This window comes from Pelodiscus sinensis, chromosome 19, assembly GCF_049634645.1.
Source record: "Pelodiscus sinensis isolate JC-2024 chromosome 19, ASM4963464v1, whole genome shotgun sequence".
Taxonomy (NCBI): domain Eukaryota; kingdom Metazoa; phylum Chordata; order Testudines; family Trionychidae; genus Pelodiscus; species Pelodiscus sinensis.
The window spans coordinates 23,699,810-23,723,033 of NC_134729.1; the positions used below are offsets into that span (position 1 = coordinate 23,699,810).

The window sequence follows — 23,224 nt, forward strand, 5'->3', positions numbered from 1 at the left end:
CAGAAATACGTTAAACTGAGAATTTTATTTGGCCAGCTATAGTACTTCATAACAGGAAAAGAGCATTCAATCTCCCATTTGTCTGCAGAAACCATGGGCATGTTTTAACTGCTCTAGTCCTCACTAATCAAACCAGTGAAATCAGAGAGGTAGATGTAAGAACTCTTCGAAGGAGTAGCTGTCTACACACAATGAGGATGCTTTGTTCTGTTTTTCCCAAGAAAGCTAAGGTCTGAAAAGACACTTGAATCTAGAATGGCAAGCAGCACTACAGAGCTCTTCAATCACAAATAAAATGTATACATATTCCAGAAAGCTGTCATGAAACCCACACTCATCTACAACATAGGACTTTGAGAAAGAGAGAAACCGCGGAATCCATGTTTTGTGCCTTTCAACAGAATCATATGGGCTAAGACTTCCAAAGTAGCTTGAGAGTTTGAGGCTAGGGCTGGCCAGGGAACAAGAATTTCATTTAGGGGGTGAAGTTTTGACATTTGTTTTCATTCTGCATTTGGGAATCCCAGGGTTCAAGTCCCTGGGATGGATTTCTCTTTCTCTCTCCGTCCTCACCAGAAGTTCCAGTCTGGACCTAAGAAACCTTCCAATAAGGTTTTCATTGAACTTGATACTTTTCCCTGAAACATTTCAGTATTTTCCATGAAACAATCAGCAATTTCTGACACACACAAAAAATCTAAATCACAAAATTCTCAACCAGCGCTAGTTTAGACATATGGATGTATTTGAAAATATCACCCAACCTGAGTTAACTAACGGGCTGTTTAACTGCAGGGTAGACGTTCCGGTGCGAGATAGAGCCCAGGTTCTAGGACCATGCGAGAAGAGAGAGTCCCAGAACTTGCAGGCTGAGCCTTAACAGCTACACCCCTCAGCCCACGTCCCTCGCGGCTGGGTCAGCTCACAAGGGCTAGCCATGGGTTTTTAACTGCAGTACAGATTTAGTTGGATTGGTCCTGCTTTGGGCAGGGAGCTGATCTTGATGACCTCCTGAGGTCTCTTCCAGCTCTAGGATTCTATGCCCTCTTAGGGTACATCTAGACTACAGAGCTATTCTGGGATACCAGAGGTGTCCCAGAAAAGCTCTGCCGCGTCCAAGGAACACATCCGCTTTTCCAAAAAAAAGGTCGGAAAAGCGGACATGTTTGGGCGGCATCCCTGTCAACCTCGTTTCAGGAGGAAGAAGGGATGTTCTGAAAGAGGGTTTTCCCCCCGACATTTGGCCCCGTGTAGATGGGCCAAATGTTGGAAAAGCTTCTTTCGGAAGAAAAGGGGAAAAAGATTACGCATATTGCGTTTCTTTTCCTGACTTTTCTTTGTAGCGTGGACACAGCCTTAGTCATAACAGCTCCTAGAGCTGCTCTTTTGGGCACAGCAGTTTACACATCTGCCTCTTGCCCACAGCTGTGCCTAATGCACAATTTCTAGCCAATATGATCCATTTCAATCCATAGCTTAGGCCCCTCTTATGAAATAAACATTTCAAGATACACAAGAAATCTGGCTCTCTGGACATGTGCACGGCCAGGGATTAGCACTGGCACACTCATCGAACAATGCTTCTCTTTTTGTAAGCCAAGAAATGGGGGCTAGTGGTAACACATTATAAGTCCCCTCCCTCATGGAGTCTGTTGCTACAACCCACTGAACACAGGAGCGATCATGCGAGAGCGGACAAAGGGTCTATCAAGTCTAGTTGCCTTTTTCAGAGAACGGACAGAGGCTCCACTGAAAGGAACAAGAAACCCCACTGGAATGATCTGCCCATGTATCTGTCCTAACTCCAAGCAGTTAATGCTTATCTGAAGCCCTGAAGCAAGAAGGGCTCAGAACCTGCAAAGGACTGAAACCTGTCTTCCCTGAAAATCAAATGCATTATTGAGGTCCCAAGATACCAGTTCAAATCCATTCCATGGCAACAAATCAGTCCCACAAGATAGCAATTTGGTGGCCTACAATGGCTTCAGAGCCATTGCTAAGGAGGTGGGAAAAAATAGCCCAAGCTATTCCAACTGAGCTCAAAGACAGAATGGGCTTTGGATACCAAGTTCCCCTCCCACACAGTGGTGGATCTGCCAGTGCAGAATTGAAGCATACAAACAGTGAAGCACAGGATAGTCCATCTTGCTGTTATCACGGGCCTAGTCTTACTTTGCTCCGCTTTCCCAAACACAAGATAATTAGAGCGGGTTAAAAACAGAAAAAAAAATAATTTTGCAAAATAATCAAATTTTCTAACTGGTTTCATTTTTAATCTTGTATTTTTTGTCGCTGAGCTTGAATAAATGAACCCCACTTTTTCTTTTTGCTACCCTAACATTTCAAAACTTTGCCAACTTTTTTAAAAGATCCAGAGTTAAAGATTTTTGTTTCTCATTCTCTGATTCTGTAACTAACACATCTCCCTATATATTTTAGAAATGTGCATCTGTCTGCCTGTGACTGTTCAAGAACTCCTCCTAAACAGTAGGAGCTAGGATCACCACAATTTTGTATGTTGCTTCTTCTTGCCCCTCAGGGTTTGGTTGTGCCAAGAAAACAAGAAGTACTGGGAATGGGACTGTTTCCCAAAACATGGACGGGGAGGGGCACAAAGAGGAGGGAGGCAATACTGAGAGTGATTACTGGGAATGCAAGTCCACAGGGGAGAACTATACCGCAGAGTGGCCTTTTTTTTGGGGGGGTGGTGGTGTTGGGGCAGAAGGCCCCTGCTGGTGGGGGAGGAGGGACAGGAGAGAAAGCTCCAAGCCCTTCCTCACCTCCCAACCCTCACTCTCACCCCACCAACACCCACAATCTCCTGCCCTGCCCCCCACATCCCCAATGTCCTGCCCTGACTCCTGCACCCCCCATAACGCAACCCCCCCTTCCCTGAAGGACCCAGGCAATGCTGGGTAAGTCTGCTAGCGTCCTATAATTCTTTGTGCTTCTCAGTCTTAAAAAGTTAAAGTGGCAAAAGGAAAAATGTAAAATAATCTATTCTAGACATCGTTCATTCCATTTCATTCAGCGAAAAGAAGAGGGGGAACTGCCTCCCTTCCCGAAATAAGTAATAAAACCTCACAAATTTAAACATTCTGGTTTAAAATTTTTAAAAACCCACCAAAAATTAAAGAATCTAAAAGCTTCTCATGAAAGTGGGTTGGTTTCAGAAAAGTGTGAATTAAAAATCTTGACCAGCTCTACTAAAATTTCACTTTTTAAAAATGAGTGAAAACATTTAACATGCATAGTACCTTATTGACTATACAATAACGAATGCATTCACCTCTCAACTGTCCCTCACATTTTGAGGTACATCATTCGTTTTAGTCCTACTCCTGCACAAATTTCATACCCTGTTCCCCCTCCCCTTACCCTAATATTACGGTTGAATTTTTTCCCCAGCGGAAACGATAAAACTGGGCTTACAGAAAGTGCCATTTACATGAATGGGAAAGCCTCCCAAGACATTTTTAAGTTTCAAGCATAAGTAATCTGCGCACCTCTTTTTTAGGGGGTCCATATCACACACGGCAGCTAGAGAGGAAGAGTGCAGAATCCAGCTGTGTATGTTTCACTGTATAAAATAAACATATGCCTTTCAGAACATAGTCAATGCTTTCATGAGGGTACATGATTTCAGGCTATCATTATATCTATCCCCACCCCCCAAAAACATCCCAACAAATCAAAGCCCCCTCAGTACCTCAGCATGCTTAACTGATCAGGGGCAGAGTTTCCAAAAGGCAGGTCCAACAGCCATTAAACCTTACGAGCAGTTCTTACACAAAGTTTGATCTTTATTCGGAGAGGGTGGGAGGATATTGGATTTCACCAAGACTCTTCCTAGAGGCCCCATTTTAAGTGGCTCCCACAGCTCCATAAACATTCCCCTTGCACACACAGACCATAATGGTGGGTCTGCGGGGGAGTTTTCAGTGGAAGGGGTTAAAAAGCAAAGAAAGGGGAGATTCCATTTTTATTGCCAGGGGGTTGGTGTAATTCTCCCACCCCAACGTCAAATCGCAGAACAACATGTACAGAAAGATCTGCCCTTGGGGGAAGGCTTTGAAACAAGAGATCTGCTCACCTACTTCTCTACCAAAGGAACTAGGGGCAGTAGGAGCTTAGCATCCATTCACACTCTCCTGCTTGCAAGCCGGGCTGTTTTCCTGTCCAGAATCCCCGTCCATCTGTTAGCCAAAGGGAAGATGATGCACAAAACTACCCAGATCCGATGACAGAAGATTTGGAGGCTTTTTCTTTCTTATTTAAGTAAGAGGATGAAGTTTTAATTTGAGCTCATCTCAGGGAAGGGAGAAGGTTACTGAATCCAGAGTGTGCGGCTGCATGGAGCAAATGAAGAACAAGTGGTCCTATAGCAGCGGAGGGCTAACTGAGACTACAAAGGACTGGTTCCAAGCTTGAGCCGGTGGGAGGGACAGCCGGAAGAGGAGGGGATTGGCGATGGACGTGTTTTGATGTGTTTTCATAGCCTCCCTCCACCCTGCCCTTATGCACACAGTGAAAAAAGTGAAATGGAGGGGGACCTGGGAAGTTTGCAGTTTTTCCTCCTCCCTTCCCTCTCCGAAGGAAGCCCAGCATTCCTTCTACCTGCAAGAAGCCCCGAATTACTACCCTCACTCATCCCTCCCCCACACTCCAAACTGCCCCACTCCATCAAATTCTCTAACGTTAAAGGACACCAGCCCTCCCCTCCCCCTCCAACCACCACAACTCTGGCACCAGATGTTCACTGACAAAGGGAGAGTGAGTTCTATTTAAAAAAAAAGCAGCAGCAAGTCCTCCACCTTCTGAATCCCAAAGGGAACCTCTGGCAGGAGATATTCAAAGCACACACCAAAGCTGGCTGTAATGTCCAATTCACTATCCTTCCCTCTGCCCCCCCGCCCCCCAGTTAAAATATCCTAGCCTATCTCAGCAAGATGTATGGTTTTACCATAAAGGGGCTGTGTCTCTCGCCAGAGAACACGCCGACAAAACCAAAACCACATCTGAGTGCAGCTAAGAGAGTACTCTGTTTCACTCTGCTAAAATAACTCAGCCCAAAGGGAGGGGGAACAGAGAAGGCAGGAGTCAGTGTTTAAAAAGGAATTTTTTAAAAAAAAGCAAGACATCTGTGCTCTAGCCACATGAAATGGCGTTAGCAGAGACTTTGTTTAATCAAGGCTGTTGCAAGCACTGCATCCCAGAATCCTCCTGTACCCTCCCCCAAGAGGGTCTCGCTAGCCAAACCAGACTACAGATTAGCCATCTGGATAAAAACAGACTGAAAACTGGCCTGCCACATGCCTTTATTTGAAGGAAGGGAGGCAAAAGGAAAATCCCCGCCCCCCCCCCCCCCCCATTTAATATTTTCCTCTAATACATCGATTTTCACTTTCTCCCTCTCTCTCGGTTTCTGGGGGAGGAATAGTCCTATCATTTGCTATATCAGGGCATGGTAGTTTCATCTCCCTGCAACATCAAAACTTCTGGGTGGTTTGTTCCTCACCCCCTTTCTCAGAACTCCACCAATGTAATTGTTAACTTTCTCCCCGGTCACAGCACAAAGGCAGGAGGAACGATGCGAAGGCGAGTGTATATTGTATGCACACAACACAAGAAGAGCAGTGTGTGCAGCAGCCCCGACTCAAATTAGTCCTGCAACATTACGTGTCTATCCGCCCTGCCCAAGAACAAAACTGAGTGCCCTGCAGGAGAAAAGCGACAGCCCATTTATACAACTAATCATTTGTAACAATCTCCTAGGCTGGGTTTTTTTGAAAAGGTTCCAGTGACAGTTTCCCTGATTGGTATGGGCAACACATCACATGGCAAGTGCTTTCCCCTCCCACTTCCAACAGCATCACAACCACACTGGAACAGACCACTGGAAAAAGTAAGATGTTCATCAGCCCTGCATTGGCAGTGGGGAATAGCAGTGCTGCCTTTCTGTTCCCACTCCGCAGTGGCAGCAGCCATACGTGAAAATCCTCTCCCACCATTAGGCAAGGACCAAGTGCCTGGCTCGGGGGAAGTTTTCACGGCTGTTTTCTCTCCTGGGTCTGGGTTTAGTGCTTGTGTTATGGGCTGAGTTCCGTCAGCATAATGATTCTATATAAATTCCAGATCCTGATTCTACAACAATACTCTGCTGTTATACTAATGGCCCCATCAGAATGACACAGGCACCATTACCAGAGAATCTGTTTGTAATAGAGAATCAATTGTAAGAGAGGCATTAAACCCAAATGAGCTATTGAAAAATTATCAAAACAGGGGCCGGATCCAATTCTTTGGCTACAGTTACAGAGCAGCAAACAGCCCATCTATCAGGTCAGACAGTTAAGGGCATTTAACAGATCAGGAGCAGTAGTAAAGTCGCCCTGCAAACTTCGGGACTTAACCTTGAATCCTCAACTTTGTGTGAGTTATCCTGTGTGTAAAGGTTGCAGAATCTGGCCCTTGGATTTTAGGGCATCCATTACCATGGTAATCTGACCACCAATCAGCATGCAGGGAAAGTCCTGCCTTCCTCAGCCACATAACTCAAGTTCTGTGTAAACAAAAAGGCAGGTCTGAATAGTCTTCCTAAAAGCCTCCTTGACATGTGTGTTCATACCTTTCCCAGCAAGTGAGTTTGTACCAAGCTAAGAAGTGAGTCACTGTGCCAATGCCTCGGGATGTCTGGGCAGAGTGAAAGAAATGGAGTTGCCTGGTTCTGTTTGATGCATCTCCATACTTCCATCAGCCAGGTTGCATTTACAGCTGTAACATCTCCCAGGTGCCTCTTGATTCAGAAGGTTTCATATGTTGAAACAGTTATTATTACTCCTACAAAATAGTTCTGGAAGGGCAGCTACTCCTTCAGAGAGAGCTTTTGACAGATGTTTTCCTACAGTCAGCATTTGAACAAACACAATGTCTTACCCTCTCCAGAGTCCCTAATTTTACCAGCTCATTTTTCACACCCACAAACGCAGCATGAAATAAATTCAAATGTAACAAGATTACACTCGCTTGCTGCCAAAGGACCTGGTGCGATCTCTCTGCTCAGTCCAACAGCCAAGCCCTGCACAGAAATAAAACATAGCTGTTGTGTCCAAAATCTCTTCAGAGACAGGGATAGAGGACAGCTCAGGGGAAACAGGTCTCACCTGTAGGTCACTGGTTAAAATCCACCCTAGGTATAAAATGGCTACAAGCAGCTATGACGTGATGGCTATACAAAGATCAGGATGGTTTCCATCTGGATTCCCAATGGACAGATGTCAAACACAAGAAAGCCCACTCTTATACTTGGTTCCTCTTTGGCAGTTTCAGCAGCAGTGTTCCCTGTAAGCTGGGCGTTTGTGTAGCCACTCAGAAAAAATTCAAATGCTGCCCAGCTGATTAGCACAGCATCCACAGCTAGGTTTTTGCACGAGAGATGTTAAGTGACGTGCCCAAGGTCACCCATCAAGGCAGTGGCAGAGCCAGGACTATAACCCTACTCCTGAGTCTGTATCTGTGGACTATCCGTAACAGTACTGTGCTATTACAGAGCACATTGCCTCTGGGGCAGGGACAGTTTTGATACTCTGATCCTACCGTAAGATCTCCTGTTATTCCAGCCCATTTCTCCAGGACCATACCATAGGATGAAATGTAACTATAGGCAGAATTCTGAGATGGCCTCTACCAAACAGACTGGGAAGAAGAGAGGACTGGAATGCTCTAGAACTGAAGTTAACAAATATCACATGGTATGAAGGGATTTCTGTATATAATACAGTTGCCACCTTTCTCTGACTGTATAGAACTACCTTCACTCTGAACCTTCCACGAACCTGTTCTGGGTTTTGGAACACCCAAAAGAGGCACTTCTCTCCCCAAACTAATGCGCAATTCTATCATCTCTAGTCTGATAACTGTAGGCTTAACCACTACAACAATACAGCCGGTCCCCAAGTTGCGAACGGTCGACTTACGACCGATCGCAGTTACGACCAAAAATGTAAATGGCGGACCCCGAGTTATGAACGCGATCCGCACTTATGAACAGCGCAGTGGCATGTAACTCAATGGGGTCGGACTTACGAACAAACTGAGTTACGACCAACTGCTTGGTCTGTAACCGGTTCGTAAGTCGGAGACAGGCTGTAATAGCCTTGTGTCTTTGCTGTGGAAGGAGGCTGACTAGTGGTGACAGAAAGGGGCTGGGATTCAGGACTCCCTAATTTATTTCTACCTTTAGGGAAAGCAGCATGATCATAACCAAGTAATTGCATTGCCATGTGACTCAGTTTGTCTGTCTGTAAAATGGGGTTAAGGACACATTGCCTGCCTGACAAGGATACCGTCATTAATATTTGTAAAGTTATTTGCCATCCCTGGATGATCAAAGTAAAGGAAATGTGAGTAGAAGTAATTTTATTTCTGTGGGGGGAACTAGACAGGAGAAAGGGAAGAGACACCATCAAAATGGTGTCCCTTGAACAATTTCTGCTACATCATAGTTCAGTCCAGCAAGGATTACCATTTCATTTAACCAGAACTACTGTTGACTAAACAATGCCCCATTCACCTCCTCCAGAAACTTAGGGCCTACTGCCTCAACACATGTGAGGTCTTTTTAAGCGCACAAATAAGAAGGCATCTTATTCTAAAATGAATGTGAAGAAAAAGCAAATCACAAAGACCTATTTTGTACAAGAAAATTAGCAGTTAGGTAAAGATTTGCCCCACTCCTCCTCTGGACTGGAACAAACCAAACAGCATCTGCCTCCTAGAATCCTGCAACTGACATGCACCTTCACAGACTGCATAACTGATTGTCAGTAGGTGGACAAAAGCATGTTTGATGAACATTAAAACCAGTTTAAAAAGAAGGAAGATCACACAATGCAGGCGGCGAGTTATTTAGGGAAAGTCTCTTTTTTAGCACACTACTATGATATTATTAGCGATTTTATTCTCAATCACGTGTAGCAATTGCAGTGCAGCTGAGTTTGTGATTTGCATGCTTCTAGCTGATATTTTCTGAAGAGGAGGAGCAAGTACGTACAGACATTAGTTGGCAAAGTACAGTCTGGAGAATTATTTTTTTAAAGAAAAGCACCATAATGTTAACATTTGAAAGTGCTTTTCATAAATAGTAATGATCTGCTTAATCTTTATATTTTTTCCCTTAACTGCAGGAGAGTTTCTCAGACAGTGAACAATATAAATTTAAATTTAATTTAAAGTGTTCCTCTAACGGCCCAGCTGCTGAGAATTCCAGTTGGAGTTTGGCTGTTGAAAGTTCCTTCTAACAGAAGAGTATTAATCCTTGCTGGAGTGAGAACTCCAGGGGGCTGGGAAGGGGGGAGGAGAGAGAAGACAAATCTTAAAGGGGTGGAAAATGGCCACTTCTTTCTGAAAGTTTCCAGCAAAGCTGCTCCCATTCAACTTCATGTTTCTAAAGGGAAGGGTTTCATCTACTCTACTTTTTGATTGATTAAAAAAAAAGGGATTACATTTTTGCAATGGAAACAGTGGTGCATCCAAGCAGCCCTATAAACAGCAAAAATAACCCCACAAAACATTTTATTGCAGCATCTACAAACATACAGAATACAGAAACTACAAACATTTCACCTTGTAAATATGCACATTAGCCCAGTACATACAAGAGATAGTGTAATCAAGTTCCCAGTTTTATGCATGTATTAGCCATGTATCATGCATTCATCTAGGCTGCCCTTTGTTTGGGGGAAAAAAAAGAGGAACTCTCCCAGAGGAGCAGGAGAGATTGGAAAAACGAGTAATAAAAGGATGATTAGGAAAATGTCGATTTTTAAACAGGGGAAGCCAGTCCCTGGTGCACTTTTATAAAGGGAAGAGAACAGTTCTGCACATATTTGGGGAGGCTGACATAGTTTGTCATTACTTGTCCTTTACTTAGCTAGGAAAGGCACCAGTAAGGGATTGGGAAGATTTAAGGGTGGCGGGGGTAAGAGAATCAATGTACCTTTAATGACTTCAAAATAATGCTGACCTATGCAATTAATTTTTACTGCACAGAATTCCCCCTTTCAATTAAACAATACTATCGATCCCCCAAAGCCTTAAGACAAAAAGGGAGGAAAAAAGTGAAATCTCCATGTTACCATTTTGATGCCACTGAAATCTACAAGCAGCAGCTTGCCAATCCCCAGCCTGACCCCACACCAAACAAATCCACCTTTCCCCTAAAGTCTGGGAGCAGCTGGCTCAAGGAGGATTCTTTAAACTTTATTTTTAAACCTTATATTTTGATACCAGATGCAGTGCGCCAGACACAGACTGGGGGGTATTTACAGACATGGGTTGGGGGGTGGAATCTTCACTGAAACACAATCAACCCACCGCAAATAAACAGGGCAAGGGAGAAAAAACCCTTCGTTTCCAGTTTAAGAGCGAGAGACACACACAGATACACAGGCAGGATCAACCAGACAATTAAAGCAACCCAGGGGAAGCTCTCTGAACTGTAACTGGCTCTGGATGTTCCCAAGCTGGGGAATTATTCCCTTAAAAAGGAAATGCTGGACTGATCTTTTAAACTCAGCCACCAGAAGTAAAGTAGCAAGTGAAGCTGCCCGGAGTCTCCTCTAGCTCAGAGCCAGGGGAACAGCCTTAGGGCTGAAGGTAGCAGGCAGAGGGGAGAAGGGGTCTCCATTTCTCCTACCTTAGGAAAACAAAGGGGGCTTGCTCCTAAGGGTGTAGTTTACTGAGCTGAACCCCAGGAGGGAGTTGACAGAAGGGTTAAGAACCGGGGAATGTGCAGAGGGGAAGGGGTCGGGGAAGAGAGGGAACGGATGGGGAAGAGAATTTGGAGCAGGGGGAGAGAGGAATCTGAAAACAGAGGACAGTGAAGGGGCAGCGGAGCAGGGCCAGGGGAAGGGACCATGGGGGGGGGGGGAGGATGGAGAATATCCCCACGCTGGGCACTCAGACCCAGGGTGCCAGGAGCCACCCCCCTGCCATAAACACACACTTCAGACCCAGCTGGGCTGCAGGACTCACCCTGTGGACTGGAGACTTGCCATCTGAGCCCCCGAGAGGGGCCCCCAGCTGCAGCACTGGTGGGCAGAGGCAGTGGCTAGGGACCCATGAGGGTCCGTCCTGTTAATCCACCCTGGGTTTGGAGAGGGGGGACAGAAGGGAGGGGGGAGACAGCGACACCTCCTGCAAGGTCTGGAGCCAGACAGGGACCAGCAGGGGGAGGGGCAAAGATGGGGAGGAGTCAGGGGAGGGGGGAGAGAGAGAGAGAGAGAAAGTGTGTGTGTGTGTGTGTGTGTGAGAGAGAGTGAGAGAGAGAGGGAACTGTGTAGGACAGGATCCATAGGGGAAGGTGGGAGGGAGGTACGGGGGGGGGCACAGCCATAGGGGGATTTCCATACGGGACCGGGTGTGGGAAGAAAAGGGCAGCAGATCTGTGAAGGCAGAGATCCATAGGGAAAAGGTGTGGCGGGGCAGATCCATAGGGCTGGAGTTTTGTAAGGGGGGGGGGCGCTAATCCATGGAGGAAAGAGCTCTATAGGGGAATGTATGTGTGCTGGGGGGAGGAAGCAAATCCATAGGCAAAGGCCTTTGGGAAGGGGGGGAATCCCTGGGGAGTGGGTGTGAGAGGAGGAAAGAAGAGCCATTGGGGGGATTTGGCCCTGTGACAGATGATGGTGTGAGGAATAGGAATAGGATGGAGCTGGGGGATGCCCCATAGAGGATGTGTTTGGCAGGGGTGTGGGGAGGAAGCCCCAGCCACCCACATAGGAGCTAGTAACACATTTAGCTCCCCAGGGTAAATCTCTCTTCCATCTGCGAGTTTGGAGAGGTGTGGGGGGGGGGGGGGAAGAGATGGGGGGTTTGTTTTTGATGGCGTGAGGAGTGGGTGACTTCTGTCTGGACTCCAGCCTGACCGAGCTGCAGTGTGGCTAATGGTGAGAGCTCATACATTTCCCCTTTCCAACTGGCTGCCAGCCTCCTACACCAGAAGGGGAGAACAGAAGCAGGGCAAGGAGAGTAAAAACTCACAGTTTATGTTTTTGTTTCTTGGGTCTTATGAATTATTATGATTAAGGAAGCTGGGTTACTTTTTTTTAATTTTTATCGCTTCCCCATCTTGGCAGCTTCCCATTGGAGAATCTCTGAGCCACTGGCCAATGACTGAGCCTCACATGCTCCCTCTGCAAAGCAGTTATTTATTCCCCTAGTATACTGAAGGGAAACTGAGTTACAAAGAGGGAGCAGCCTGCTCAGGGTGCACAGCACAGTTAACGGCGCAGCCAGCACGAGAGCTCAGCTCTCCAGTCGTTCAGACCTTGTCCCCACTAAAGAAAGTAGTGTGCTTCTAAACACAGGGCAGCCAACATGGTTACAATCCTAGCAGACATACCACCCAGCAGCTAATCATCATAAGCCCGAGCCTCCCATCTTGTGCAAATGAGACTTTTTCTGCTCTCAGCACCAAGCTGCCTCTACTCTGGTTCCTCTCCAGAAGCGGCAACAATTGCAGCTCCAGTGTCAACAAGGCTGCAGGCAGTAGCTGGTGCTTTAACCGCTGCCTCACACAGATTTGCTCCCAGCTTGGTTAGCCACCAGCACGGTTAAGCTGCTGGCGCCTTCACTGCACTAGCACCAGTAGTGGTTTCACTGACCTGGTGAAAGCACCAAGAAGAAACTTTGGTACAAGAGGCGAAGGCAGATACACCCCGTGACAACCATGGCCCAGGAAGAATGGATGGGGAATGGCTGCAGGATAATCACCGCTGTACATGATGACAAGAAAAAAATAAATAAACCAAACTTTTTTTTTTTGGCTACTGTGGAGGCAAACTTTATCAGACTATAAAAGGGCTGGGGATTTTGTTAAAACCCATTTGTTATTTATGAAGCACCATAGGTGTGCCCAGTTCTTTACAGACATAAAAAAGTGGTGCTAATCCATGACCTGAGGACTTTAGAGTCTAAATAAGACGTAACACAGCACGGGATGACAAACACAAGACTACAGAAAGGGATCTGGGACAAAAGAGGGCTTCTGCAGAGACAGACCATGATATGCTTATTGTTACGTACGTGTGTTAAAGTTAAGCTGAAACCCCACAGGGACGTTATGCTTCGCTTGAGGATGGAAGCAAATTGTTCTGTATTCACTGCTTTAATGAGCTGAAAATCAAAAAAGAATCCTACAAAAAGTGGACACATGGACAAGCTGCTAAGGAGGAACACAAAAGAGTAGCACGAGCACGTAGGGGCAAAATCAGAAAGGCTCAGGCACAAAATGACTTACACCTTGCAATGGACATAAAAGGCAGCAGGAAGAATTATTTACATAGGAGCAAAGGAAAGTACCAGGCCTCTACTTAACAGGGAAAGAAAGCTAACACCGGATATCCGGAAAGCAAAGGTGCTTACTGCCTGTTTTGCTTCAGTTTTTACTAAAAAGTTTGATGGCGACTCAACAGAATTAATTAATAAGCTAGGGGAGGGAAGATAGCCCACAACCAGAAAAGAGCAGATTCAGGAACAAGTTAGATGAATTTGTCCTGTGGTATTTAAAAGAACTTGCTGAAGCATTCTTGGAACCATTAGCAATTGTCTTCAAAGGCACGTGATGTCCCAGAGGACTGGGAAAGGGCACAAATAGTAACTAACTTTAAAAGCGAGGAATAGGACCTGGGGAATTACAGACCAGCCTGCCAAATCTCAATACCTGGAAAGATACTGAGAAAAGTTATTAAACAACCGATCTGTAAGCACCCATAAGGTAACAGAGGTAAAAGGAATAGCCAACATGGATTTCTTAAAAATAACCAAACTCACCTAACTTCCTTAGTTGACAAGGTTACTGACCTAGTGGCTGGGGTGAAGCCGCAGACATATTACTTCAGTGGTCCCCAACGCGGTGCCCGCGGGCGCCATGGCGCCCGCCGGGGATTTCTGTGCGCTCGCTGAAACATCTGGGCTGGCCCCGCCCCCAGCGCGCGGCACATGCATGGTGCCGGCTCCAGGCGCAGGATGCATGGGCAGCCCCTCCCCTGGGCACGCGGCACATGCGCAGGGCCGGCCTGGGGCGCGTGGGCGGCCCCAGCCCTGGCCCCAGGGCACATGCGCAGGGCCGGCCTGGGGCGCGTGGCTCGTGGGTGGCCTCGGGCGCGCGGCCCATGCGCGGTGCCGGCCCCTGCCCCGGGCGCGCGGCACATGCGCAGTGCGGACCCCGGGCGCATGGCTCGTGGGTGGCTCCGCCCCCGGGTGCGCGGCGCATGTGTGGCCCCGCCCCCGTGTGCTCAGCACATGAGTGGCTCTGCCCCCGGGCGCCCGGCAGCCACGCAACGTTGGGGACCACTGTATTACTTTATTTTAAAATGGCTTCTGACAGAGTACCGTGCGCCATTTTGATAGGGAAACTAAGGAAACATGGTCTAGATAAAATTACTGTAAAGTGGGTGAAAACCTGGGTGAAAGACGGTTCTCAGTGCAGTTATCAGTGGCTCACTGTCAAACTGGCAGAGATGTTTCTAGTGGGATCCTGCAAGGGCCTGTACTTGGTCTAATGCAGAGGTGGGCAACCTCTCGCAGGCCGGATCCAGCCCGCCAAGCTCCTGGATCCGGCCCATCGACCATCCTGCCAGGACTCTGACGCACGCAGTAGTCACTGATTTAAGCACAGGTCTGCTCCACGTGCCTCTCTGCTCTGGAGGGAAGGGAAGGCTTTGTGTGATCTCCCCACCATCAGATCCTATTGGCTGGAAATAACTAGCCAATAGGAGTTGAGAGATTGGCCTGGGGGACAAGGGCAGCGCAAGCCTCTCCCCCTTCCTGGAGCTGAGAGCCACACAAAGGGAGCAGCCTGCAGTGTCAAGCGGTCGGGGGCTGCAGCAGGCAGGGAACCCAGCCTGTCTTAGGAATGCTGCAGGGCTGCTGGCTGGGAAACACTTAGGTAAACACCCCTGTCCCTCCTACTCTCTAACTCATTTCCCCAGGTCACCATCCAACCCTCTGCACCCCCCTGCCCCAGGCCACAGCTCCCCCCCCAGATCCCCTCTTCCACCTCTCCCCCAGGCCAGAATCTTCTTCCCCTACACTCCCCTCCCTACACCCCAATCCCCTGACCCAGGTGACAACACCTTCCTTCACCCAAACTCCCTCTTAGACTTCATACAGCCTCCTGCACCCCAGTCCCTTACCCCATGCACCCTTCTGCAACCAACCTCCATCCTAGACCCTACACCCCCTCTACAGAATAGTGTGGCCCTTGATCACTTTCCAAAATCTTGGCGTGGCCCCCCACCAAAAAGTATGGACTGCTCCTGGTCTAGTACTATCCAATATTTTCATTTATGCCATGGATAATGGAATGGAGAGGACGCTTATAAAATTTGTAGATGGCACCAAGCTCGGAGGGGATACAAGCACTTTGGGGAAGAGAATTAGAACTAAAACAAGCTTGACAAATCAGGGAATTGGTCTAAAAGCAACAAGATGAAATTCAATAACGTGCAAAGTGCCACACTGAGGAAGGAAAAAGTCAAATGCACAGTGACAAAATTAGGAATAATTGGCAAGGTGATAGTACTGCAGACAGGAATCTGGGGTTACAGCAAATCAGAAATTGAATATGAGCCAACACTGATTCAGTTGTGAACAAAAGTCTCAGAGGGGTAACTGTGTTAGTTTGTAACTTAAAAAAAAAAAGCAGTTCTGTAGCACCTTAGGGTGTGCCCACACTGCACCCTTAGCTCAAAATAAACTACACAATCTGAGCTATGCAAATTGCGTAGCTTATTTCGAGTTAAGTTCGAAATAGAAAGCTATTCCGAAACATCCCTTAATCCTCATGGAATGAGGTTTACAGGGATGTCGGAATAGCACCCCCGTTATTTATTTCAAAATAACAGGCGTGCTGCCAAGACGCGGAAAACGCTATTCCGGGATACCGGAAATATCCCGGAATAGCACTGCTGTCTAGACGCACCCTTAGAGACTAGCAACAAAAATACAGTATCATGAGCTTGCGTGGGCAAAACCCACTTCCTCAGATGAGAACAAGACTAATATTCTGGGCTGTATGAACAAAAGTGCCAAGACACAGGTGATACCTGTCCTGCTCCACACAGCACAGCTGGAGTAGTGTGTCCACTTCCAGTTGCCACGCTAAGAAAGACGTGGATAAACTGGAGGCAGGAGCGGCCCGAGGCCGGTTGCAGCAGCTGGCGCCCTAGGCGGAGAGACGCAATCGGCGCCCCTGCCTGCACGGCCGTCAATGGCCATGACGTCATCATCGGGCGCCCGGGTCAGCAGCGCCCTAGGCACTGGAGGGAGTCCAGAGGAGAGCAGCAAAAATGGTAGGTCAGGTTTTCCTAACCTTTTTATGAGGAAAGTGAAAAAACAGGAAATCCTGAAAATGAGAGGTTTTCAAGAGCAGGCTGGACAAACCCGGTCGGGTTAGGGAGGTAAAATCCCATTTAATTGGCTAACTGGTTAAAGAGGGGGTGAGCAGAGGGGCCAGGGTGCTCGGGAAATAGGAGCTGGGCCTACTGCAGAAGGAAGCTGCCCTGGCTAGGATGCCGGAGCAGCCCCAGCTCTGCCAGGACAGCCCCTCTCCACCATGTCACTCCCCCACTCCTCATTAAGAGTGAGGCTAACTGGTTAACCAGTTAAACCAAGGTTAGTCCTGTCTCCGTGCCAAGGGCTGGACTCAGTGACCATTCAAAGTCCGTTGCAGGCCTCAAAAAGGAACACTCCTGGCTCCCAGCCCTGTTCTGGGTTTTACTATTTTTTTGATGGATCTGAGGCTGAAAAAATCTGGATTCCTTGGGGAATTCTGCAAGCCAAAGCCGGCAACAGTCCCTGGACTGCAAGGTTCTCTTGGAAAGCCTGTGAGCATTGGAAAACCTTCCTCCAGGGCAGGAAGATGTGAAAGGGCAGCATGTGCCTCCGTGCTGAGTATTTAGGGAAAGGGAGGAGCTGGGGACATAAGAGAGGTCACATACATTTTTAGGACAAAAAGAAAGTTGCCCAAGCAGACTCCCTTGATGTGTGTGCCGCAGCGGATGTAGTGGGGGGGTATGTAGGAGTAAAAGCAGGGAGAAGATGCTTAGGAGATGCAAGCGGAGACCCAGATTGAAAACAGATGGGATTTTCCATGCCAACCTGACATCCGATACCAAGAGAGGCGGGGCACAGCTTCCCTTCAGAGAACGTTGGCAGCCAATCAGTTGTTAGAGGGGAAAAATTGTATGGTTTAAAACCCCCACTCTCGTTTGCTCTCCTGCTGCCAGGGGCCAATGGGAAGCTGGGCTTCTAGTAGCAAACAGTCCTGCAGCTTAGTGGTGTTGTTTTTGAAACCTTGAAATGTTTCATTTGATCATTAAGTATCCAACAGCCACACAGCCCAGCCAGTTAATACCTGACCTAAGGGCAGTTCTAGAGTCATTTGGCACTCACAAAACCCCTTACATGCACGCACAGAGAAGGGTGGGAAAGCTGTGTTTTTCCTAACCCCATACACGCACACCCCCTCTCCCCCAGAGAAATACCAAATAACACCAGTGCTAAATGTCAATGGGTCAGTGACAATGGGGTTCCACCTGGGGGCTTGCCAGAGGGGTGAGTGCAAACGTGGGAATCGGTGAAGAAGGGGTGACAGTTTGCAGTATTGTGCATAAGGAACAATAAAGTGAGACAGCAGGGTCTTTTCTAGCTCTGACTGCTGTGTCTCGCACAAAAAAGTGCAAGGAGCACAATTAAGGCGGCATCCCGAGCACCAACAGTGTGCAAAGGTGGCGCTGCTGCCAATGGGCACTAGCTCTGATAACGGAGGAAGACAAGCAGGCTAGCTACAAACAGGATAGCACAAGAAGGAAGCCAGGAGCCAATATGCCCGGGTGTGCACGTGCAAGTACAAAGGGCATAAGTGTTCAACCATGAAGGAGTGTGGGTGAAGTCTGAGCATGTGAGCACTTGTAGATGGAGTATGCGTGCACAATCTCACTCCTCGCACACACCTAGCGAGGGGCAATCCCCTCCCCCATCTCTTGACACCACCAGGAAAAAGTGAAAACCCCCTCTTCAGTTTTACAGCCTGTGGCTGGGGCATCTGCCTCCCTCGTGCGTTTCACGGTCACTTTAAAACCCAGAAACAAAAAATCAATGGCACAGGCCTGACCGCATACTTTCCAGGGGCTCTGGGATACCAGCTCCCTGAAGCCCTCTAACACACACTCTTTTCATTCAGGGATTTAAATACCCAATTGTGTCTGTTTTCAGCACATTCATTTTTAGCATTTTAATGATACAGCCCCCAGAACTCTGGCTCTCCTGGGATTGCCCACAGCCTTTTTCACCCCCTCGCCGGAGGAGGCTGGGAGGAAAGAGGGGTTAGCAAGGGGTCAAACATTTTCTTCTAAACCTAAGTGTTTTTCCAGCAGGTAGGGGGTCCTGCAAGAAACAAAGACAAAGCAGTTGGTCAATTTCTCTGCCCGACAGCCCTACTACACCGTCCACTCATTCGCGTCTCAGCAAACAGCGAACACAGGGTAGCCGATCGCCTCCAGAACAGGACCTCAGCAGGAGAAGCCACAATCACCAGCGCAGCTGGATTGCTGCCTCGGTAGAGCCTCACAAGAGACACTTCTTACAGCTGTCTCCATCTACCCTTTGCAACTGGAACTTTCCCTGGGCATTGCCAACAGCATTTCACCCGGCTGCACAGCTCCAGTGGCAGCCAGGCAGAAGAAACCATCTGCAAGTGGTAACTAGTGATGGGCAAGGATTAATGCAGAAAACAGACTCTGGCTAAATCAATGCCCTTGTTATCCTATCACAGGCACAAACCTGTGTCCCTCCCCTCCAGCCCTCCTGCCATAGAAAGGTAAATACGTCTCCCTGCCTCCAACACCAGCCACGGAGCTGACGGGTATCGCTTATAAGCTATCCATGAATGTGATGGGTGTTCTGCTCCCTCCCTTTCATCCCCCTGCCTCTCTGGAACCTGTCAGGGCAGCACTGTTTTTTCACTGGAAAGCTCACAAAGGCATTTCAGGCATGTTAGAGCACAGCTCAAAGACTCTACCAGGAACTACAAGGAAACTTACAAGACAAAGGAAAACACACAGGAAAAAAAACTCTCTCTCTTGCCACCAAAGAGTTCTATAACCCTTCCCCACTCTGAGTTGGGGAAATCCCATGGTCCTGCTTTCCCTTCTAGTATACGCTGACCCCACCAAAGAAGGTCTATTAATGTGGCTTTACTCACATCCCACATGCTCAGCTAGTGTAAAGCCAGGGAGCTCCGCCAACTTCAGTAGCTAGTGTAAACGGGCACAGCTTCCATGGAGCTGCACAGATTCCAATCAGCAGATGATCTGGCTCAGTGTGTCCATTTAACACTTAAAGGCAGTGCATCCATTGCTAGCAATTCAAATGCCTTCTAACGGCCCCGCTCCACAGATAGAGGGGTCAAACTGTGTGGGGCCTGAACTTTTGTTTTTGAAAGGGGTAATACATCCTTCGACAGCCCCCTTTTACCCCATGTCCTCAGACTGCCAGAGACATGACCCAATCCTGTACTACTTCCAATTCTTTTGAAACACCTGCCTCCATCCCTATGTCACCCAGCACCCATACAGCCCTGCCCCACCACGAAGCACACATCACTCAGCCCTGCCTTCTAGCTCAAGCACGTGGCATCAGCTCAGCCTTCCCCTCTGACCCAAGTGGACCTCACCCCCACGCCCCATTTCTAAAGGCTGTGGGGGAGATGCGGATGGTGTTTCCACCCTTCTTGCCAACCCAGACCCACAATGTTCCCGCCCCCATTTCCCCAGCCTTCAGCACAGGGCTTCCGACATCAGCTGCTCAGAGGATTTTTTCCACCAAGTAATATCGAAATGATATTTATTAAATTTGCTCTCTAAGTCCCTCAATCTGCTCCCTAATACAGTGAATCTGCGAGGTGGTTTCACTGATCCTGCCTCAATGAGACCAGATTAACACAGATGATCCCGGCTTTGCAGCTCCCTCATTCCGGGGGGGGGGGCGGGGGGGAGGTCAAAGGTGATGCAAGACAGGCAAAAACCACTGGCAGTGACGCTCTGGTATGAAGGCAGCATCTCGGCTTCTTTCCTATCACGTGCTCAGCTTGTTGCCCGGGGAAGAGGGGTGGTTGAGCTCGAGGGATGGTTTCAGGTGGCGAGGTCGGTGCTTTCAGAATGGACCTGGTGCTACCCGAAAACCCTGCAAGACTGTTCAGATTTATTTCAGCCCCTATTGATCTTCTCTTCCCCTTCAAGTGCACCAACATTTTAAAAACAGCAGCTTTAAAAAAAAACCAAAAGCCCATTAAATATAAAATTAGCTCCATAAAGGTTAGTCAGATCCATTACCTCAGCATCCAGTGAAATTAGGAAAATCATCAAGATAAGGAGGTGCAGGGTCCATTAGTTTCCTGGAGAGGATGCTTTACAAACTCCCATCCCCCACTTATAAGTTAATTACTTCATATGTCACCAGATTTAACTGATTTATTAAGTTTTTAATATTCCCTGGAACCTCCAGGAAGTACACAGAGCAAGCCTAGGAAGCTGCACTTTAACCCCCCGCTCCATCTAGTTTTCACCTGTTGCATCTTTGTCCATGCAAAGGGCCTGATCCTGCAATGAGGAGCTCAAAGACAAGAGAAAGGCTCCTTCTGCATGGGCCCAGCTGAAGGACCAGGGCTACTTCTTCACACAGTGCACAGTCAGCTTGTGGAACTCCTTGCCAGGGGATGTTGTGAAGGGCAATAGTATAACTGGGCTCAGAAAGGAATTCAATACCTTCAGGGAGGATAGGGCCGCCAATGGGTAGTGGCTAGGATGGGCAAAGATGCAACCCCAAGCTCTGCATGTCCCAAAACCTTTGACTGCAAGTAGCTGGGACTACATGACAGGATGAATCAATCGATAAACTGCCCTGTTCTCTTAATCTGAAGCATCTGCCACTGATACTGGGCTAGATGGACCATTGATCGGACTCTGTTTGGCCATCCAAGGTACATCTTTGCTCTTGCACATCTAAGCGTGTGCAACAGATTTCTGCTCCTCCTCCCCTGCCAAATGTGTACTCACCACTACGCCCCAAGCACCTGTCCTGGGAGCCCATGAATTTAACTGCATGATCATTTCTAGGTTATTAAAAAAAAATACCCACCTCCCTAATCTGCTCTCCGCTTTCTTTCCATTGGAACTCAACTATAGGAGCATCTGGGCAAAAAGGAGCTATGTAGACAGCTCCTTTTTGCGCGAAAGCCTCTTGCACAAAAAGGCTCCTAATTAATTATGCAAATGAAGCGCAACAATATGCTAATCCATGCTTCATTTGCATAGGCTATTGCACAAGAAGGAAGCATTAGAGCCAAAACAGCGCAGGCCTGTGGACCACTAGAGCAAGCTGCAAGCACCAGCTTTGTTTTGAGAGGGCTTCTGAGAAATAATGAATGTTTGGGTGGGATCAGATAGCCTTTTGCCTTTTAATTTGCAGCTCACCGTAGCCAAATTGCATGCAGGCGTCCCTGTTAGCCAGATGGTGGCTCCTCCTTGCATGGAATGTCATTTTAAATTACAGGGAAGGCATAGCTGGGGCAAGGTGTAATTTTTGCATTCAAACCAAATTAAGAAAAAGGCACCACATAACAGAAATAGTAATTAATAACACTGACTCATCAGTGCTAGTCATGCAGCCCACACATCTCCTTCTGAGATAGTCCGCTGAGAGACCCTTGGTCCAGTAGCAGCAAAAGCCTAGGAGCCTATTATGCCAGGCATTGCGCTAGGGATGTAATAGTGAAATCCAGTGTTTCTCACCAGTGGTACGAGTACCTTTAGGGGTACTCGAGAAGAGTCTGGGGTGGGGGGGAACGTCAACACGACTGAAATTTGGAGAAAACTGAATTTTTGTTTTAAGTTTTACAACGCTTTATTATTTTTGTACTTTTTACAACCTAAAAATTTCATTGCCCGCCTGGCTACAATTAAGTTGTTGAAACATGTGTTGCAATGGTAAAAAAAATTGTGTGTGTCTGAAAATTGTAGGTACTGGGGGGTACTTACAATTTTTTTTAAAAGGGGTACTTTATAAAAAAGGTTGAGAAACACTGGTGTAGTCAATTAACTGATAAGCAAAAGCTTATAGGTTAATGCTATAGACTACATGCATTTCTCTTCCCACTCCTTGCCAGTAAATTTTTTAGCAGGCTGACCAGCTGCTTGGCTCAGTCCTGGTTTGCGACGGGTCTGGGACCTACCCCTGCTGCGGATCTGCATTTACAGTGTATTAGGAGCTGGGCGGGCAGGCAGCCCAGCTCAGTTCCAGCTTGTGCTGGGTCCCATGGGGGAGCGGGATTTTAAACTGGCTCCCATCACAGACCAGTTCTTGCCTGGCACCTGGCGCTGCTGCCTCTGTATCAGAGGCAGCAGCGCGGAGTGGCAGGGGGCTCCTCCGGAGTCGGGCCGAGCACACTGGCCGCCGCCCCCGCCCCAAGCACTATAGAATAGTCGAGTAACCGATAAGAATTCGTGAGGTTACTCAACTATTCAATTAACCAATATTTAACATCCCTACTTTGCAACTCTCCAGCCAAGGAATCTCTCTTACCATCGATGCAGGCAAAAAAAAAAAAAAAAAAAAGACAAAGGCCCGGAAAGGGAAAGGAGCTTGCCCAGGCTCACCCAGCAGACCAGCAGCAGAAGAGGGAACAGAATACGATTTTCCGAGTCCGTAGCCAGTCACCTGTCCACTAGACCACACTGCAAGCTCAGTATGGCTTTCCCTCGCCCTTCCCCTAAGCAATGAGGATGGAGAGAATCCCGGGGCCAGCTTTCACTATTAGGAATAAGCTCTTGGCTTCTCTGGTTCTCCCACAGGACACAGAGGTGCCACAGCAACCCGGGAGTCAATGCTAAACTACCAGGTCCTTGCCTGGACTGCCCAGCTTCAAACGGTGACTTTTATTTCCATCCACGGCTCTGATAGGATTAAACCCCAAACTTGGCCCCAGTGTTGCTTTTTAAATCAGCAATTATTCTGGAAAAAGTCATACCAGGGAAAAAACGATAAAAATGTTCCCTAGCAGCACGTCCAAATACTTTAATTTTTTTTAAAGCTGCTGCTAATTTAAAAAACAAATGTTTAAGCAATCAAGCGTGTTTATTTAATTTGTCTTTCTTATGCCAGA

The 23,224-nt window shown here is 47.7% G+C and overlaps 1 protein-coding gene across 17 annotated transcripts in view; it reads right to left on the reverse strand.

Moving 5' to 3' along the window:
* PTPRS (protein tyrosine phosphatase receptor type S) overlaps positions 1-23,224 on the reverse strand; it is a 279,600-nt gene that overhangs the window by 207,073 nt on the left and 49,303 nt on the right. For 3 of the 17 annotated variants that reach the window (XM_075903081.1, XM_075903082.1, XM_075903079.1), the window contains exons 1-2: positions 4,094-4,411; positions 3,507-3,580 (exon numbers count right to left, since the gene is read on the reverse strand). The exons of 2 other annotated variants lie outside the window; for them this stretch is intronic. The gene's annotated coding sequence lies outside the window, so the exon portion shown is untranslated. Of the gene's footprint in view, positions 1-3,506; positions 3,581-3,709; positions 3,984-4,093; positions 4,414-11,034; positions 11,214-23,224 lie in introns of those variants that run through there. 12 more of the 17 variants (XM_075903076.1, XM_075903065.1, XM_075903075.1 and 9 more) reach the window with 10 other exon arrangements.